This window comes from Numida meleagris, chromosome 1 (assembly GCF_002078875.1).
Source record: "Numida meleagris isolate 19003 breed g44 Domestic line chromosome 1, NumMel1.0, whole genome shotgun sequence".
NCBI classification, from domain to species: Eukaryota; Metazoa; Chordata; class Aves; order Galliformes; family Numididae; genus Numida; species Numida meleagris.
Genome location: NC_034409.1, coordinates 168,983,157 through 168,990,110, shown reverse-complemented (window position 1 = coordinate 168,990,110; position 6,954 = coordinate 168,983,157). Strand labels below are relative to the sequence as shown.

General features: G+C 41.6%; 1 long non-coding RNA gene across 1 annotated transcript in view; it reads right to left on the bottom strand.

Annotated features, from left to right (window-relative positions):
* Positions 1 to 4,300, bottom strand: part of LOC110388210 — a 5,952-nt gene extending 1,652 nt beyond the window's left edge. The window contains exon 1 of the long non-coding RNA XR_002432824.1: positions 4,218 to 4,300. This is a non-coding gene — a long non-coding RNA (uncharacterized LOC110388210). The remainder of the gene's footprint in view (positions 1 to 4,217) is intronic.

The following is a 6,954-nucleotide window of genomic DNA, read 5'->3' as shown; positions in this document are numbered from 1 at the left end:
AAAGAAAAGAAAAGAAAAGAAAAGAAAAGAAAAGAAAAGAAAAGAAAAGAAAAGAAAAGAAAAGAAAAGAAAAGAAAAGAAAAGAAAAGAAAAGAAAAAGCAAGATCTGAAGACTGCCCAGGCTGGTCTTCATTGTGCATGCAGCTGTGAGCAACAACTGTTGCACCCACACTCCGTAACACACCTAACATGCCTTATAGGCACAGCCCACAGCAGCCACAAGACCCTCTCAGCCTCTGTTGCAAAAACCATCCCAGTCATTATCACGCTTTCTCAGCTTGCCATGCTGGGCACTCAGTCTCCCTTCCAACACACTCCCCACTAACCTAAATCAATCACGAATCACAACTTTGGTATCACAGTGTTTCAGGCAGTGAAGAAGGCAGAAGCTAATGAATGGGAAAATGCAAATACACTATCTCATGCAGAAATCTGTTTGTGTGTGACTAATTCTCATGAGGTACTCAGACCAGACTCCCTTTCCATCTAAACTATGAATATAAATAAACATGAAAGTCAAAGGCTTTATTTCTAGAACAGGGGGAAGAATTTCCTAGCTCCCAGGTTTTATGCGTCTTAGTCGTATCCTGGTTCAGTTCTTGAGCAAGAACTGGGAATATGATCTCTGTCCAAACCATACATGACCCTCTTTCCATGCAAAGGAAACTCTGCAGCTGCAAGGAGGAATGCGACCCAAGGGTATGCCATGGAATATTATAGTAGGTAATACCCACACAGCCTTTTAAGTAGGTTACTTGTTACAGTCACTTAATTTAGGCACTGAAACTTCTTTCCAAATTGCCTGAAAGGGGCATTGTGGTCTAACATCAAGCTTTTTGCTTGCCCACTTCTCTATTCTACCACTTCAAGATTCCACTAAAGTAAGCAGTTAAAGACAGAGTGTCTGAAAAATAGCCTTGAGCATCTTCCATAATGTCCCAAATGCAAGCCTGAATCTTCCAAAGTTTCAAATGCAGGCCCCACATTTTTAGGGAAAAAAGAGGTTTTGGACATTATTACTCAGCTAACCTTATCACCCAGCTTGTGGGTGTTTAGGTTAGGAGCTAGAGCACACCTCAGGAAATAACAGGCATGAGTTCAATTTCTGTTTGAGCAGATTCAAATCCACAACCTGTTCTGCTGCCCATGTGATTTATTTTTTCAGGTTTCAAGCTTAGCATTGTGCCAGCACTCCCTAAATATCTCCTTGGGTATCAGTAATTGTGCCAAGAAGTATTCAAGAGAGGAGGGGTGCAAAAATGACTCTGAAGCTTGGGACTTGGCTGTAGAGTGAGGTTCTATTTTCTGCTCTATGTTCTTACAAATATTCCTGGACTGCAGTCTAATAACTCTTTATTATAAAACTAACATATATATCAAAGCAAGGGCTGCTGAGGACCATGACAGAAGACAAAGCTGCAGAAGGAAGTGTGGCGTTCGCCACATCGGATATTCCGCTTGTGAACTGTCACCCTGTTTGAAAGGACTACTCCTAGTCCCCGACCATCTTGATGCATGCACACATCAATATGATGAGCGGCAAAATGGTGTTTATTGCGTCGTTACAATGTCTTATATATGCTTCCTTATCACCTCGTTAGCTTCGTCTACGCCCACAGGTGCTAGGCAGGGGAGGTCCTAACGCATCACATCCCGTACTTTCGGTCGCCGCCTACTACAAGGAAGTAACAGCATAATTTAAGAGACCTCTAAACCTCTGTCTCACCAAACAGATGAAATCAAACTAAAAACATGGGCCATGCTCAAGAACTATGTTGTGCTGGAACATGTACATGTATCTGCTTCTGTCTTGAAAATAGATGTGTGCACAGTAAATAAATCCTTCAAAAAATCTACTTTTCCTGGTTTGTTTGCCACAATGTTCCTCAGAAGAGCTAATCAAGAAATTCAACATACTGCAGTGGGGTGAGACTGATAAAATGCAAAAGGCTGAAGAGGCTTTGCAGTGTTGGATCATCATTTATAAAATGGTTGTGTTAGGGAGTGTGACAAGTTTTGGAACCAGCCTTTGGTAATGCTATTTGGATACCTTACAGTCTGTACATCCAGAACTGCTTCATTCTAATTTTGCCTTGGCAGCAGTTCCCATTATAGAATGGTGTCTTCCAATAGGGCAACTAGGCCATTCTGAGACAACCACCCCTACCACTGTTAGCTGTCAAGACAGCTGGTAGATGTGGTAATCATCCATGCTTCTGCCTAACAAACAGCATCAGCTGTATTTGAAAAGCAGAAAATCTGCTCATTTCCACAGATGAGTCCCCTTAGCAGGATTGGGAAACAATGGCAAGCCACTACAGGAAAGTACTTTGAACACTGTCTAGCATTCCAGGTATTCTTGTGTCAGGAAGAATGTACCTGCGCTGTGCTTTCACGTGGGTTTGAACAAAACCTCTGGGGTGCCAGGATCTGCAAACAGCTCACTGAAGTTTGAAAGGAAAAGCTGGAAGGACCAAACAGGCATTAAGTGATTAGTTTGTGTTGGCACTGCCAGCCATGGTAGCAGATCGGATATCCAGTGTTACTGCCAACATCTAATGAGAATGCTGCAGTCTTTAATCTGAAATAAATGAAGTCACTGTATTTGAATGATATCAGGGTAGAGTAAAAAGAAGGTTTTGATAGCTTCCATTCTAGTCAAAGTTGCCATGAAGTTTTCCTCTGGCTTGTCCGGAGTTCTAGCTCTTTCAAAACAAACTGTGATGCAGTCATGGTGCATTTAGTACATCACTGGTGACTGAAAATGTAGTCACTGAAACTCAACTTCACACATCAAGTTGTGATACACAACTCAGCAGGCCGCAAAGGAGCTGTTTAACGATTTCAAAACACCTTCATGTTGTCCGACTTTCCCTTATAAAAAAACTGACTTGTTCCTTTGAACACTGAAAAGAAACTTGGACTTACTGAGTTCTTCAGGAAAAGTATTTCCATCTAAATAAGTCTACAGTCATCTGAAGGATTCTGAATATATACAAGGAAGATTTTATTCTTTGATCAACTTAAAATTTGACTATGTTGACAGCAAGTTTTGTCTAATCTCATTTACATCAGTGCATAAATCAGTTTGTTTCAAGTAGATCTGGTCCGGATTATCATCAGTACATGTCTGAAGAGAATTTGACCTTGTTCTTCAGGCTTTCAGTCGCCCTCAAATAATCTTTCTGCATGTTATTCAAATTTACTTCTTTGATGCTGAATCACTCACTGACAGCCAGATCAACTCAATCCCTCTCAGGTAAGGAAGATCAAAATTCTGTCCTCATATTTGATTTTTCCTTTATCCGTGACCCACTACGAAAGCTGAGACATTGTCTATTTTTTTTTATATTTTTGTGTGTCAGGTTCTTTAGTCTTATACCTCATGCTGGAGAAACAGGAGAACTTATTCGGGGACCTCTCACATTCTTGTGAGAGGCAACTCTGCCCACGGCAGCAGGGTTGGAAATGGATGATCTTTAAGGTCCCTTCCAACAGAAGCCATTCTATGATTCTATGACAAAAGGCATCTTACTTCAGAGCTCCCCACCTACTGCTCAGAAGTGAAATAATTATGTCCTTGTAGAAAGTAAACCATGGTTGTGCTCTTGCCACTTCAGGAGGATCTGCATTGGATGCAAGCAATATGCCACCGAATCTCTGGTTTCATTGCTACTCTTCTAGAGAGGAGTTTCTCTAATTATTCCTTCTCAGCAATCATTTTTAATTACTTGTGTTTTTACAACATTTATGTTGGTCACCTTCTCCCCAGTTTACTTTGTTTTAGATTCAGTAGTCTGACACTTTTGGTGCAAGCCACTCCATGCTCTTGCCACCTGCTGAGATTTCAGCCAAACTCCTCTGTGTTCTGGGGAGACATCAGAGTGCTGGAGACCACAGCAATGATTCTAGGATTAACCTTGCTCACACGTGACATCATTCAGCCACCTCCACAGCTTGCATTGCCTGGATGCAGAAACCTAGTTGTAGAGATGAGATCCAGAGCAGCAAAATCTGCAGTCTGCTTTTGAGCATCTGCATTGCCAAACGTGCCATGTGTTTGTGGCTGGGATGCTCTGATCTCCTCTGTTCCAGGTCCCCTGCTAGTTCATCTCTAAATGTTTTCTCTAAAGCTGCAGCCAGAGCTTACAAAGGCTTCTCAGAGGTGTGTAATTGCAATCTCACAGCTCAGGAGTTGGAGGCTGGCTTGTACATACCCCATTCTTGAAGAGGAAGGCAGTAATAAGGGGCATGGCATGTTCTGAAAGGAGCTGGGATCTCTACAGTATCCAGTAATCTGGGAGGGTGGGGTGGTGACCTAACAACAACACCAGCCACAGCCCTTCTCAGTGACACTGGAGTAAGAACAGCAGTCAGTGTCTCTCCAGCAGAGAGCACTGACAGCAGTCAGTGTCTCCTGTCAACCACCAACAGCAATCATGAGCCTTTTCTTTCCACCAGTAGGCTGCTGTTCTGGTCAGCTACCTGCTTTGCCTGCTTACAGAGGAGCTCTGGATTGGGTGATGATGCTAAATTGGATCATGTTTTACTACTGGTATATTTTTGATATACTGGAGAGCTGTAAAAACTCCTTCCCAAAGCTACATGAATAAATTCATGGGACAAGTATAAAAAAAAGTTGCCCTTTAATGGCAGGTTTGTAAGCGGTGCTGGAAGCCATCGGAACCTCACAGAGTAATGAGCACTCTTATGTAATCTTTCCCCTGTACCAAAACATAGCAGAGTGCAGGAGCAAATGTGGCCTTATTTCATAATCTGCCTGTTGAAAAGTACGTTTGTGAAAGGAAAAGGGTGAAAAATAAATGTTTCTGTCACTGAAAATTTCTTGTTCTTCATGGACAAGGCTAAGCAGTGAACTTTCAAAGCACCACACCCCAATTTGTGCTGTAAATCAGGTGAGCTCCCTCGAGTCAGTGATTCTGTCAAAGAAATACACCTTTGAGTCATGAGCTGCTGTTGCAGGAGCCGTGCACCAGAGAACACCCTGTTTTCTCTGCCCAGGAGCATCCAGATCAAGCGTAGTTGCTCTCCTTCTATAGTCAGTGGACCAGGGTTCTTCCAGCCAGTGACCCAGACAAAAAGTCCAATTAAGATGTTATAGGTCATGCTCTGACAGAGATCCTCCTGCCCACTGACTGTAAGAAAAACTTATGGGGACATCTGTAACAGGCCAGTGAGTCCTAAAAGTGCTGTTTCTCTTGACTATCACAGATACTGTGATCCAATCTAGGCTGCTAAGATAGGCCCCTATGTTTGGTGGCTGAAGTTAGGCGGTATGCATAATACCTCTTCTTCACCTGGATATTACTCCTTGAGGAACACTTCCTATCCCATTGACTTGGTACAGTAATAGGATGACGGCTATACAGAAAGCTTGAGGAAAAATCTGGCCATGAGGGAGGTAATTGATCACTGTTACACTTATTATTCATGTTACTCAAAGTAAATCTACCAAGAAATTCTTTTAAGGTCTTGGAAATAACACCAAACAAGAGGCTCTTTTTTTTCATTCTCCATACCAAGCATTGTCAGAAGCATGTATAGTTACTGGCCTCATGTGCGGTGTTATTCTAACACAGGAGGATCTACACGTTGCCATTCTACCTGCTCACAGCAATCCCTGTCTCAAAAAAAAAAAGGCAGAAAGAATACTAATGCTTAATGCAGATGATAAAAAGCGATAAACTTCTAATATGCTGACAAATAGGAGACAATCAATTCTGGAAACATTCTAATCTGTTGGTAACTGTACTTTTTCTTCTCTGGCTCTTCAGTCTGTATATGGGCACAAATAGAGATGAACAAATGGAGATGACCAGTGAATCAATGATAAAACACAGAGAAGGTCAAAGCAGTAACATTTACTGCCATCATCTCTCAGAGAATATACGAGGCATTAAAATTCTGATACTGTACCATATTCTAGTCACAAAGATTGTAACGAGCACAAGTAATGGCATCAAATGAATCTCATCTTGTGACACTAGCAATAACAAGAGCAAGAAAAGGTGCAAGCACAACCACTTTCAATGTGATCTTAAATAGATGTTTTATAGTCCATCTCAGAAAGTGGGGGCTGTGGCATCATATTAAGGAATGCACAACACAGCCAATTTGATTAGTCATCAGTTGTTGCACAACAGCTACTGTTGCTTTCCACTATGAGATATCTGATGTATTACTATCCTAGCCTATGGCTTTTTCTCCCCCACCATGGTCGTGAAATTTCTGTTGACAGATAGTTAAGGCTGCCATAGATAACACAAGGGAAGCTACGTGTAAATCTCAGCTGTGAATCCATAGTGACTCTAGGAGAACAGGGTAAACAATGCAGCTGACAGGGCTTCTATCTATCAGCTCTTCTTTAATGATATAATAATTTTATGTAGCACACAGTTGCAGCTCAGAAGCATACTGGGGCCACAGACCTCATCGATCTACAGGCAACAAACCAAAGATGGGATAAATAATTCCAATTTTATAGAATCATGAGGACCTTAGGTAATTCTATGCAGAGTGGCAGAAGTCTGGAATTCCTCTTTGCAGACTTCCTACACCAGAGCCTCTAGAAAATGGAACAGTGCTCAGCTACATGAATGCTGTGCTGTGAATTTAATTGCTTTGCTCTGGCAGAAGCAGCAATAATAGCAAAAGAAGGTAAGAATGTGCTGGAGATTTCATCTCCTTGCTACAACTGAACCAAGTAGCATTTTCATCAATAGCAAGTAATCGAAGTGCAGTTTATTTCACTACAAAGCCTGTTCTGACTTGGTTGGAATGTTATTGCATTTCTGGATATATAAGTTATTTTGGAAACCACCTGTACTTAACCAAGGGTTTGCAAATCTTATTTTTTCCCTCTTAAAAATTGGACCAAACAGTTGCTTACTGCCCTAGATGATTCAGTTTTAAATTGCAATGCACTGAAGTCTA